Below are 14187 nucleotides of genomic sequence, written 5' to 3'. Positions count from 1 at the left end.
TTTTCAAATTATTATTGTCATGCCACAAGTTAATAAGTACTAGAGAAATGAGGATGATGATGATATGTGTGTGCTTACAAAATAATTACTCAAGGGCTGAATGGTGGAGTAGCTAAATATGATTAGGAACTTTTCCACTGAAGGAAACTTCTCCAACCTCATAGATAGGTAGGGTATTAACCACACCCGGCAATGCAATTGGATTTTAACAACTATAACTTAACTTTATGCTACATTGAAATACCAACACAAGACATTGGAGGGTTCTTCCATGGTTATGGACTTGTTGAGTTTTTTTTTTTTATTTTTTTTCTTTTGTTCTATCTTATTTCCCCTACAGTCACTAAAGACTCCAGGTGGAGTTCTCCTTCTGAGTCAACTGACCTAATATCTTATTTGGGATTGAAACCCAAAGTCACGAGTTTTAACAATGAGGGGCCCTGTTGTAATAGTCAAAGTATCTGGAAAGGAATATCTTTAAAGTTGTAATAACAATTATGATATTGATAATTTGAAAAATAATTCCACTTGCCAGAGTTAAGGAATTCCTTGGTTACTGACTACCACCTAGGGAGGAAAAACTTGGAAACTAGAAATAAGTAGCAAGTGGAAAAAGCCAGAAAATAAATAGAACCTCCAATGATCTGAGGGAAGTAATGGGAATGTACCTTTCCAATCCACCCGAAAAAGATTTTAATTCACCCAGTTTCCTGCTATCATACACTAGATAAAAGTGGTGCCAACCAGAACCTGGGCTCTCTAACTATTTTCATTGTGCACATTCTTATCCTTTCAAATAGGATAGCCTCCCCCGATTTCCTCACCTCACATAACCTGAAGCCAATATATTTCCTTTCTTATCTACTGGAAAAGAAACTGTATTTATTTAAAAAGAAAGAAGAGTTTTGTGACCTAGTGAAATTACCTCTTGGGGCCATTTTAAATTTAGCAAAGAGAAAAGTTATAGTGACATGTACCTTGCTGTATAAAACTGTGTCATAACATGCATTCCAACTCATCCCTTTTTCTGAGTGCTTCATTGCAAATGCAGTAAAATTATTTCAGTTGACTCTATGTTGAGTGCCACAAAACAGAGATTGGAAAGTCATAATGTTCTGGGAGCATTTATTGAGGTACTGTTAGATCCATCACACTATATAATAAGTGCTAAGATGTTGTTTATAGTTTGAGATAGGGATTGTCTCTACATACAGAGTCCCAGTAATCCAGAGTGAGGCAAGATGGATGGATAAATATTAGCACTAACAAAGGCAGTCTATCTATATAAGTCCATTTCCATTTCTTGCCAAATCCTCATTTTTATACATATGTACATATAAACACACATTAGTAGGAGAAACACATTTGCCACATGAGAGATAAGAATATTGGGACCAAAAGTGCTTAGTCAGGGAACGTTTCCAGGATATAAAGTGAGTTCTGGATGGCATGCCACAGGACAAAAATGTTTGGCAGGATGGAAGATGTTCATGGCACCAGAGATGGTTTCTATCCGGCCAGCTGCTGCTATCTAGCAGATTATTTACTGTTGAAAGTTCAAATTCTTTTTACATCATTAGCCCCAAAGAGTTCGTAGTACATAGCAAGTGCCCTGGACAAATGATGTGAGGGCTGACAGGTGGACAATTGGAAAGTAGTGTAATGAAATTATTTCAATCCTCTGAGTCTGTCAACATCTTTTAGAAACTGGTTGCTTATCAAAAATGTGCAAACATTAAAAATACGGGTTAAGACTAATGGTAGTGGCAAAGCTACATGAAAAGGTATCATGGCCACTGTTCATGACATGGACACAAAAAGATTGTACGGTCTCTGTAAATGTCCCTGACCTCAGAGAGTCATTTGTCACCAACCCAGCCTCCATGGCTTTCATCCCTTCTTGGGCTTATTCACATTTTCATCTTGTATCACTTTTGGTATAATGCCTTTTAGAAGATGACTAGTCATCCTGTAAAATATCAGTTTCCCTAAATGTCCAGAAGCTTCTTCTTTCAAGTCTCTAGAGAATCTCTCATTTAGGGGACTTATGGCACACACTTATAGCCATGATGAGAGGCACACTGATTATGAGCACTGGCTTTGGATTTCAATGGGTTCAAATCTCACTCCTGTGCTAACAACTTGGGAACCTCTAAAAGCCTCAATAATCCATCTCACAGGACTGTAAAAGAAATGATGTGCCCAGTGCTTGTTAGGGTGCTTAGCACATGTAGGTTCCGAGAAATGGTACCATCTGTTGTCATGGCTTATTATACAAACCTATTCTATCCTAAATTGGGAGACCACACATCCTGGTTTACCCTCAACAGTCCTATTGTCCCAACATACTATTAGTAGTGCCCCCAACCTTACTCTCAAAAATATCCAGGTTTGTTTGGGTTTTTTTAAAGATTTTATTTATTTATGAGAGATACACACAGAGAGAGGCAGAGACACAGGCAGAGAAAGAAGCAAGCCACATGCAGGGAGCCTAATGTGGGACTCGATCCTGGGACTCCAGGATCACACCTTGGGCCAAAGGCAGACACTCAGCCTCTAAGCCAACCAGACTTCCCCTCTGGGTTTGAACAATATATTCACTCTAAACTTCCTAGGCTTAGGAGATTTTCTTCCACCGCGTTGTCCCTGTCTGTGTACAAGGTAAGTGTCCTAAGAGCAGAGTTTTGTTTTTTTGTTGTTGTTCTTGTTCTCTACTGGATGGATGCCCAATGCCTTGTACATGCTGTTACACTACCATTGTCATTTCATAGCTTTAAAAAGTTTAAACTAGGGATCCCTGGGTGGCGCAGCAGTTTGGCGCCTGCCTTTGGCCCAGGGCGCGATTCTGAAGACCCGGGATCGAATCCCACGTCGGGCTCCCGGTGCATGGAGCCTGCTTCTCCCTCTGCCTGTGTCTCTGCCTCTCTCTCTCTCTGTGACTATCATAAATAAATAAAAATTTTAAAAAAATTATAAAAAAAATAAAAAGTTTAAAATTCAGCAATCTTATATGGGCTCATGCAATAAATGAATGAAAAGTATCCCTTGGTTGGGAACACACAGGACAATGAGCGGTGGGAATAGATGATCACATGTGCAGAGTAAGAACAATGTTTTATTAAACATAAAAAGTTAAAAAAAAAAAAATAAATAAATAAATAAAAAGTTATTTTCTACTTGAACAGGTTAAATTTCCAACATCTGTCTTGATCTTGTCCATTTGCTTTCTTGATCACTGAGCTTTCAGGATCAAGAAAGAAAAAAAAAAATAGTTCCCAGATTTTCTTCCTATCATGATCATAACTAATTATCCAAAGGCATCATCATCTTAGGAGTCTAGCGTGATTAATTTTCAGTGACTCTCACCCTAGCTCCTAGCTTGCACCTTACTACCTGCCACAGAGATTTTCAATTGTGAAATTTAGAAAAATTGTAGAAAACATAAGGAAAGCCAGACTGGGGATGGGTAACAGTTGCAATGTTCAAAAAGAGAGATAAAGTCGGTAATACAAACTATAGAAGCTGATAAATTTGATATTCACCTTAGGAAAACTTTGAACAAATTAGTAAATAAATAATGCTCAATAATTTTAAAATAAAGAGATATTCATTGGGAGTCAGGAAGCATTCAAAATAACCATGTCCTAGAAATTCTCCTCACCTTTTTTCCTCTCCTTTTCTTGTTCCTCCTTCTCCTTTATTTTGAAAATTGCCTGGAACACACAAAAACAGACACATAGATCAATGGAACAGAATAGAGAACCCAGAAGTGGACCCTGAACTTTGGTCAACTAATATTCGATAAAAGAGCAAAGACTATCCATTGAAAGAAAAACAGTCTCTTCAATAAATGGTGCTGGGAAAATTGGACATCCACATGCAGAAGAATGAAACTAGACCACTCTCTTGCACCATACACAAAGATAAACTCAAAATGGATGAAAGATCTAAATGTGAGACAAGATTCCATCAAAATCCTAGAGGAGAACACAGGCAACACCCTTTTTGAACTTGGCCACAGTAACTTCTTGCAAGATACATCCACGAAGGCAAAAGAAACAAAAGCAAAAATGAATTATTGGGACTTCATCAAGATAAGAAGCTTTTGCACAGCAAAGGATACAGTCAACAAAACTAAAAGACAACCTACAGAATGGGAGAAGATATTTGCAAATGACATATCAGATAAAGGGCTAGTTTCCAAAATCTATAAAGAACTTATTAAACTCAACACCAAAGAAACAAACAATCCAATCATGAAATGGGCAAAAGACATGAACAGAAATCTCACAGAGGAAGACACAGACATGGCCAACATGCACATGAGAAAATGTTCTGCATCACTTGCTATCAAGGAAATACAAATCAAAACCACAATGAGATACCACCTCACACCAGTGAGAATGGGGACAATTAACAAGGCAGGAAACCACAAATGTTGGAGAGGATGCGGAGAAAAGGGAACCCTCTTACACTGTTGGTGGGAATGTGAACTGGTGCAGCCACTCTGGAAAACTGTGTGGAGGTTCCTCAAAGAGTTAAAAATAGACCTGCCCTACTACCCAGCAATTGCACTGTTGGGGATTTACCCCAAAGATTCAGATGCAATGAAACGCCGGGACACCTGCACCCCGATGTTTCTAGCAACAATGTCCACAATAGCCAAACTGTGGAAGGAGCCTCAGTGTCCATCGAAAGATGAATGGATAAAGAAGATGTGGTTTATGTATACAATGGAATATTACTCAGCCATTAGAAACGACAAATACCCACCATTTGCTTCAACGTGGATGGAACTGGAGGGTATTATGCTGAGTGAAGTAAGTCAATCGGAGAAGGACAAACAGTGTATGTCCTCATTCATTTGGGGAATATAAATAATAGTGAAAGGGAATATAAAGGAAGGGAGAAGAAATGTGTGGGAAATATCAGGAAGGGAGACAGAACATAAAGACTCCTAACTCTGGGAAACGAACTAGGGGTGGTGGAAGGGGAGGAGGGCAGGGGGCGGGGATGAATGGGTGACGGGCACCGAGGGGGACACTTGACAGGATGAGCACTGGGTGTTATTCTGTATGTTGGTAAATTGAACACCAATAAAAAATTAATTTATTTAAAAAAAAAAAGAAAAGAAAATTGCCTGGAACATAAAAGAAAATGCTATAGATAGCACAAATCTGTATTTAAGGATCACTTGACAGAATGATACCAATGATGCCTTACTATGTCATAAGAAGAATTATTGCTTGAGTTTTTTTTAAGATTTTATTTATTTATTCATGAGAGACATAGAGAGAGAGAGGCAGAGACATAGGCAGAGGGAGAGGCAGGCTCCCTGTAGGGAGCCCAATGTGGGACTCGATCCCAGAAGCCAGGATCACAACCTGGGCCAAAGGCAGATGCTCAACTCCTGAGCCACCTAGGTACCCCTATTGCCTGAGTTTTAATGTTTTTGTGTCATGATGGAATACCTGCTCCAGGATTATCAATTAATAAATTGATTTAACAGAGGGAAGTCTTTGAAGTCTTATGACCCTGGTCTTGGTTCAGTCCCCTTCAACATTGTCACCCATGACTTGAATGAAAACATGAGTGTAGGCTGATTGAATGTGTTTTTATTATTCCTTATTTTCTGGGAAAAATGTATTTAAAGCTATAAATCTCCTTCTAAGAACTGCACTGCCTGTGTCACAGCTGTGCTATTTGTTCTATCCTGAAATTTCCCTTACAATTTCTTCCTCAAGTATTCAGATTTTCTTAAGTTGCCAACATATGAGATTTCTCAGCTATTTTTGTTATTGATTCCTTATTCTCCTACTTATGCAATCAGAGTTTATATTATGTATGAACATGTTTCTCTAAAAATTGTTGAGGTTTGAGAAGGTATGTTCTCTATTTGATGAAACTAATTTATATCGATTATGCATTCAACTCCACCACCTGTTTATTTTTTCCAATTGATATATCCATTCCTAATTGTTGATTCATCTATTTCTCCCCATAGTTCTTTCAGTTGTTTATTTCCCCAAGGTAATTTTTTAATGCACACATATACATATTTATTATACTTTCTTAAAAATGTTTGCTTTTTTATTAATATATAATATATTTCCTTTACTTTGTACTGATCTCATCATCTTTTTCTATCCCTCTAACCTTACTGTTTTTTGTATAAGTATTAAATTTTGTTTTTTATCCAATCTGTACATTTTTACCTTTTGATTCTTAGCCATCTTCGTTCTTATTTCATTATTTGTCATATTTTGTTCATTTTCTCCTATCAGTTTCTTAGGCTTCTCCATAACTAAAGCTCCACCTTCCACCCCATTCCTTGATGAAGTGGTAACATAATAGCTCCAGTCCCCACTTGACTCTTCCACTCCTTCTACTCACCCAGCCATGTTGATATTGTTTCAAAAATCATTATAACTTTGCATTTTTTAAAAGATTTTATTTATTTATTCATGAGAGACACAGGCAGAGTGAGAAACTGGCTCCCTGTAGGGAGCCCAATGTGGGAGTCGATCCCGGGACTCCAGGATCACCACCTGATCCCAAGACAGATGCTCAACCATGAGTCACCCAGGTTCCCCCCCCCCCCGCCCCGCCCTTTTTTAAGATTGCGTTGGTTTTTGTTTTTGTTTTAATTTTTTTTTTGAATTTTTATTTATTTATGATAGTCACACACAGAGAGAGAGAGAGAGAGGCAGAGACACAGGCAGAGGGAGAAGCAGGCTCCATGCACCGGGAGCCTGACGTGGGATTCGATCCCGGGTCTCCAGGATCGCGCCCTGGGCTAAAGGCAGGCGCCAAACCGCTGCGCCACCCAGGGATCCCAGTTTTTGTTTTAATTTTAACAGTAATCTTAACTTTACTTCCCATCTAATAGTGCCCTCAGGGACTTACTTTTTTTTTTTTTTTTAAGTGTTTCCTCAAGGAAGATTCTCAAAAAGGGGAGTTGGTAAAATTTCTGAAGCCTTGCTTATCTAAGACTGTGCATTTAAATTGATAGTTTATTTAATATAGAACTCTAATTAGATGTTAAAGTTTTTTAACATTTTAAACACTTTAACATTGCCTTTCTCACAGAACTTTGATATCAATCTGATCCTTGTTTCCTTTCTACTACAAGTGTTGCTTTTTATCTCTGGAAGTTTTTAAAAACTACTTATTGTCTTTGATAGTCTCACACTTCATTACAATGTATCTAAGTGTGGGTTTTTTTCTTAGTTTACGGCGTTCTAACAGTATTTACAACTTGAGGTCTTCCAGACTTCTGTTACAGTAGGAAATAATCTGTTCCTATAATTTCATTTTTTTCTCACTTTCATGACCTCTATTATATTATGGCATTTTTATGTCTATTCTTCATTTTTTTTTAGCAATCCTTTTATGTTTTGCCTTTCTCTGTCCCGTCGTGATGCCTACTGAAAGGATTCCTTGACAAAATATCCCAGCCAATTAATTCATTTTTATGCCTTATTCACATTCTTCCATTTGATTCATCTACCATGTGCTTTATTTCAACCATTATATGTTTATACTCAGTGACTCTAAATGACTCATTTTCTAATTCTTTTTTTATTCTTGCTTCATGTTCCTCATATAATCTCTTATCTCTTTTAAGGTACTCATTATCCTTAGTTTCTGTTCTTGTTCTTTCTGATTTCTTAATTCTGCTTAATAACTAAGTTTGTTCTATTTGTTGTCTTTTTTTACAGAGATTTTAATCCTAAACTATTTCATTATTATCTCCTGTGAGCATGTATTTCCTGAGGGTGTTAGGCATCTCTTAAGGTAATGTGTACCTGGAGGAAGGAGATAAATTCAGGCTCCAGCCGATGCACTTCTGATGACTTTGAGAAGGAAGGAATTCTCCAGGAAGGAGAGCCTCCTGTGTTTCGACCTAAATGTTCATGCTGACTCCACTCTATTTCAGCACCATCTCTTTAGCATCCATAGTTGCCCAGCCCACAGGGAGTAGAGGGGTGAGGGTGGAGGAAATTGCATAGAATTATGAATTAGCCCGAGCCTGATAGCACTCCTGTACGCTCTGACACCGGTCTTCTCCCCAGCTGTCCTTTCCATTTTATGGTGCTGATGGGTAGGCAGCAGTCTACCCAGAGAAATTGAAAATGTGCCTGCTGAAACTATTTTGCCTCAGTGAAAACTACTTTGGGCTGATTTTTATCCCTCTCATACCAGGGCTTCGTTATTGTCAAGTTTCTATTGTTACTTGGCAGAACCATTGGGTTCCCTCTCACCTGTACCTACTGCATGCTGGGCTAGACTCAAAGAAGTGAGTCAGCAGCCTGTGATAGTTCGCTCTTCTGTAAGAAACACATAATCAAACTTGCAAATTACAGATAAGAATAACAAATGGAAAAGATATCAGAAACAGAATCCCAAATTATCTTAGCAGTATGGAGAAAGGAGTTAAATTGAACCAGATGGAATATAATAGAGATAAATACTGACCAGCACTCAGCTTCAGCAAAAAAGAAATAGAAAAAAGGAAGGAGGGAAGGAGGGAGGGAGGGAGGAAAGAAGGAAAGAAGAAAGGAAGGATGTAGATGAGAATAAAACAAATTTTACACATACAGGAGCATGGAGACAAGATTAATCATAAAAAAAAACTTAAGGGATTGAAATTACCAATAAATTTGACAAGAGTCAATATTTTCTAGTGGTCAAACAATCCTCAAGGTCTTAAGCAACATATTTTACAGTGACATCCATAGGTTGCTCTGACCTTATCAGTGGAGGTCATTCTGGAGAATTGTATTCAGCTCTGAAAAAATAGGCTTTAAAAGGTATGCCAACAAGATGGAAAGTGAATAGTGGCCATTTTTTTTAAGGTTTCAAAACCAGATGACCTGTGAAGAAAGAAAGTTTTGAAAGAATAAGAATGATCAGCCTGAAGAAAAATTTTAGGGAACATATCATGGCTAAATCTGAAAGAGGCATTAGAAATTGAATGTGCCTTCGGTGGATTGAAAAAAGAAGGATAAATGAAGCTATTGAATATAGATTTTGCTATTGAATATAGATTTTGCTCAATCTAAGAAAGCATTTTGTAGCCATTAAGTCACCTGGAAACTATAACTTTACTGTGTGTAATGGTAAGTTTTCTACTGCTAAAGAGCAAAGGGGTTTTTGTTTGTTTGTGTGTGTGTGTGTTTGTGTTTTATAGAAACCTCAAAATGAGGTCAGAAAAAAAAATAGGTAAAAGCACAGGTAGAGAGCTGAAGCAAAAGGTATTTAAGATTGCTTCTAACTCAAAGAGTCTGTTATGCTTGTGCCCCACCATTAATCCACAATGGCTTGGTATTTCAGCACCTGAAGTAGATTGATTTTCCATGTTTAGAATCTCATTATTATAAAGCTTATTCCTAGCCACTTTGTGAAAAAGGAAATTTAGAGATAATATGTGGCCAATCTAAGGTATGACAGAGGCTCTGCTTCCTTATCAGATTTTGTGATGACTTTGTGCTGACCCTGTGTTTGCTGAGAACTCCTACTTTTTTTTTTTTAATTAATTTATTTATTTATGATAGTCACACAGAGAGAGAGAGAGAGAGGCAGAGGCACAGGCAGAGGGAGAAGCAGGCTCCATGCACCGGGAGCCCGACGTGGGATTCGATCCCCGGTCTCCAGGATCGCGCCCTGGGCCAAAGGCAGGCGCCAAACCGCTGCGCCACCCAGGGATCCCAACTCCTACTTTTCATATGCTCCTAAGCCACATTCTCTACTCTAAATATGAACAACTTTTTCATCTAATTTCATCTAGTCAGTAATTCCAGGTAATTGAGAACTTTGAGATTCTGACTCTGACCCCAGTGTATAACCCATTCTGTCTATCTCCACATCATCTTGAAATCAAAGCCTATAAGGGCAAAAATGTCTAGATTGGTATATTCAGAAATGGAGAGGAAATTATTGAATTTTAATTGGCTTCCATGATGTATTGCTATCACTTTATAGATGTAAGTTTGCAACTCTCATTTCCCAACACACATTCAGAGAATGTTAAGCTCAATGCACCTGAATTCTGTTGAACTAAAGACTGCATTTCTTTATCAACACAGGCTAATCTTTTGGGTTTCTATTTCATCAATCTTTGGGCTAATCTTTGACTTGACAACTTCTTGAGATATTTAGGAAAATTCACTTCCTAGTCACTTAATCAGATGAAAACAATTTTTCATTTGTAATATTTAAATTTGCTTTACAAGTGTCAAAGTGTTTTCCACAGACTTTATGTAAATAAACATGTGAGCTCTGGCATCAGACAAATCGTGGCTGAAATCTCTAAACCATCAGTTAAGTTTGAGTTTTTTCATGTATAGTAATACCTACATGGTGATGTTCAAGGAAGGATTAAATGGTGCAACAATCGTCAATAATAGCTAATTTTGTTGAGTACTCTGTGTTGGGAACTACTTTCAAGACCTTACACTTATTAACTCATTTGATCTTTGTGATAGCCTGATTAGGCATGGTCTATTATTATTCCCTTTTACAGATGAGGAAACTATGATGAAGAAGGGTTCAGAGACTCACTCATGTTTGTGTGGCTGCTATAGGTTGCAGCCACATGTCTACCCAGGCAACCTGCGCCCTCCAGCTTCATAAGTACCTCATACTTTGTCTTGGTAATGTGCATTATGTATTGACTGCTCACGGTAGGCCCTCAATTAACTTTAATTCTCTTTATAACCCTCAACTCCATCCCTTCCTTGGGATAATTGTCAATTAATTCTTTTAAAGATTTTATTTATTTATGAGAGAGAGAGAGAGAGAGAGCACAAGCAGGGAGAGTGGGAGAGGGGAAAGCAGGCTCTCTGCTGAGCAGGGAGCCCAAGGCTGGGCTGATTCCAGGACCCTTGGATCATGACCTGAGCCAAAGGCAAACACTTAACTGACTGAGCCATTCAGGCGCCCAGTCAATTAATTTTTAAAAGTATATTTCAATGTAAACAAAATGGAGCTGTAATGCTTTCTTAATGTCATATTACCACACATTTCCCTGGAGCTCCCTCAAAGTGCTTTGTGCTTTGCAGTATCCACTTGACTAGCTTAGGGCTTTGTCAGAATCCTTCTCAGCGCTTTGCCTTTTCTGAGCCTCTGCTTGCCAAGCATCTCAGAATGAAAATTTCAAGGTGTTTGGGTAATATAATAGTCAAATTTCTTAATATTCACTTAATCCAATTCTGGAGAAATGAAATGTTTCTATTCCGTTTCCCTAGCATCAGCTCCCATGGCCTACTTGAAAATATGGCATTCCCTTAACTTTCTCCTTTCTCAATTAATGAGATGCAGTACATAATGAGACTGACATTGTGTCTAGGCACAAAGACACACATCTCAACCAAACTGGTCATCCTGTTTATTACAATTCAGTGGCTTCCTCTGCAGTAAGAAAGCCATGCAATTCAGATTTCAGATTGACACAACTCAAGCCTGGTTCTCTTATAATTTTTGAATAGCCTTTTCTAAGCATTAATAAGATTCTATTTAAATAATACTTAATATTATTAGATTCTTCTAGAGCATGCAAAAGAGATGCTGACAGGAAATCACTGATGAGATGAGGATGCGTTAGTTTAAGATTTCAATTAACAAAAAGGCTGATGATTTTAGAAGAAAAAAAAATTACCCAAGTGTAAACAGTGAAACCCACACAGGCTAAAATGCCAAATTCAAACTAGAAATTAGGTATGCCAAAGATTAATTCAAGGAGCACCTTACAAGGGACTCTGAAGCCAATAATAAAAGGTTCTTAAAGTAACAAAGGCAGAAGTCCAACAAGAGAATCATTGCAACTACTTTTGATCCTAAGTGCAAAGGATTTGCTCAAGGATTAAAAGGAAAGGACAGAGGTAATTAATTCTCAATTTTGGTTTATTTTGAGGAAGGTATTAACACATCTCCATATCTAAAAGGAGGAAGTATTGTTTTGAGGGAAGAGCAAGGATTTGGGATTCAGACCACCTGAGTTCCAATCTTTGCTTACTCACTGTGATTTTAGGCATTTTATTTAACCTCTATACTGTTTTCATTTGTACAGTGGATAGAATAATGGCTTTGTCATTGCTAAAGTTTGTTATATAAGTTGTTATAATTTGTAGGATACGCTGTAGGTGCTAAATGTCTGGTATGCTGTAGGACTGAGTAAATATTTCTGGAACTAAGATTTAAAAAAATTTGTTGAGTTCTGGAACATTTTTTTTATTTTGAATAATGTTAATTTTTCTATTCATGGTTGGGAGTGTGGGGGGGGGGTGCAGGGAAAATTTACATGATGGTATAAAAAGATCAAAGGCCCAAAAGCAAGAATGAGAGAGCATATTTAGACAGAAGAAGGTTATCAGCCTGCTCCATGTATATTGGAGAAAAATGAACCTACTTTTGATATTTAAGATTGGTCTATACCATAGAGAACTTTGAAAGAAATTGAAATACATAGAATTCTGAGGCTGAAGCAGCATCTGTAACATGAGGAGTACAACACTGTTGTACACCTTAAAGTAATGTAACATTCTGTTTTACTACACTCAAATAAAAATAACTAATTAATTTTAAAAAGAACAGCAGTCACTGGGATGTTAGAAAACTAAACCGTGCTAAAAAAGAAAGGTATCACATATCATTACAAAAATCTCACAACCAGAAGATGGTCAGAGTAATTTCTGCCTGTGAAAGGTGTCCTGAAGACTCAGAGACTTATACATACAGAAATCAAAATCTGAACATGGATGGTTGGCATGAGAAGTAGATAACATGCCTATGAAACATTTAAAGAAGCATTTCTACTAGGTGATAGCAGCATTATCTCCATGAAAATTCATATGATGCCATATTAATCAAGTATCCTTTGAAGAGATAACTATCTTTGAAGGTAGGGAGGGTTTGTGTACTTAATTTACTTCAGCTTTCAAGATACCCTCAATAAGCTTCTCATCAAGAAGTTTGGGGGTTTTTTCCTTGTTGTTGTTAATATTATCACACATAGGTGTCACTGACGTGGCTAATTGATTGAACCAAGGTATTCATTATCTAGTGCTAAGTAGCACTTCAGCTTAGGAGGTAGCCACTTAAAATGGTAAACAGCTTTTGTATGCAGGCATCAAATGTGGCTGACCTGAGTGTCTGGCTCACATCTTTTCAGGAGAAGGCAGTCAAGCTGTCGGCCAGCACTGCAGTCATCCTGGGGCTCCACTGGGGTTGGAAGGTCCTGTCTTGGCCCCTCACATGTTCTAGGTCCATGCTCATGCTCACTCCTGTGGGCCTTGTCCAAGCTTCCCTCACCATGTGGCAACTGGACACTCCAAGTCAAGCAATCCAAATGGAGAGCAAGAGAACGCAAGAGAAGCAAGACAGAAGTCAGCTCCATGAAACCTAATCTTGGAAGTGACATGTCTTTCCTCGTGCTATAGTCTTCCCATTAGATGTGAGGCTCTAGGTATAACACACCCTAAAAGAAAAGACCTGCACATAGGTATGAGCAGAAGGAGGTGGGATCATGGGGGCCTTAGGGAGACATCCGTCACACCCAACTTCCATTCACAGCTCCCTTCCTTCAAAGCCACATCCTAACTGCGATGGGTTCTGGGTTAAAATTCTGGCTGTTGAGACATTAGCAGTAGCCTCCCTGTGTCCCTGAGAAGCTTTTGCTTTGCTGATTAAATCCCTTGCTCTTTCCCTTACTCTAGCTCCTCTTTCTGCTGACATGGTGGCTGAATATGCAGCAGCGACCTGGCAACCGTGAGAAAAAAAGACCAGAAAAATGAAATCATCATTGGCCTTGATGTCACTAAGCTGCTGAACAAACGCCAACAGCCACTTACCTCTGGTCTGCTTGTTTGGTGAGAAAAGCTTCTATTTATTGAAGTCACTCTAATTCGATTTTCTGTTATTGAAGCAGAAAAGCCCTGCTGATTTATATGCTAGGAAACTGTCTTATGTTAGAAAACAACACTTAGGTATACAAGGGACTTTGCAGAGAAGTGAAGCACATGGGTTATAACTTTTATACAACCAGGAAATTTAAGTTCTAATTCTTTATTGCAATAAATGTTTATATGGGCATTCTCTGCCCTTTTCTTTATTGCTGGGCTCATAGGGTTATAATGCTCCCTTCACCTCTGAATGAATCTTCAGTCCACCCCTCTGTCTGACAAATGG

The 14187-nt window shown here is 38.2% G+C and overlaps 1 long non-coding RNA gene across 1 annotated transcript in view; it reads right to left on the bottom strand.

Moving 5' to 3' along the window:
* The window catches only part of LOC140594057 (uncharacterized), a 29552-nt gene extending 16149 nt beyond the window's left edge, over positions 1–13403 (bottom strand). The window contains exons 1-2 of the long non-coding RNA XR_011994583.1: positions 13145–13403; positions 3662–3713 (exon numbers count right to left, since the gene is read on the bottom strand). This is a non-coding gene — a long non-coding RNA (uncharacterized lncRNA). The remainder of the gene's footprint in view (positions 1–3661; positions 3714–13144) is intronic.
* Positions 13404–14187: the final 784 nt, after the last annotated feature.

The sequence above is a fragment of the Vulpes vulpes genome, chromosome 9 (genome assembly GCF_048418805.1).
Source record: "Vulpes vulpes isolate BD-2025 chromosome 9, VulVul3, whole genome shotgun sequence".
In the NCBI taxonomy this organism is placed as follows: domain Eukaryota; kingdom Metazoa; phylum Chordata; class Mammalia; order Carnivora; family Canidae; genus Vulpes; species Vulpes vulpes.
The sequence above is the reverse complement of the archived record's forward strand: the minus strand, read 5'-3'. Positions and strand labels throughout refer to the sequence as shown.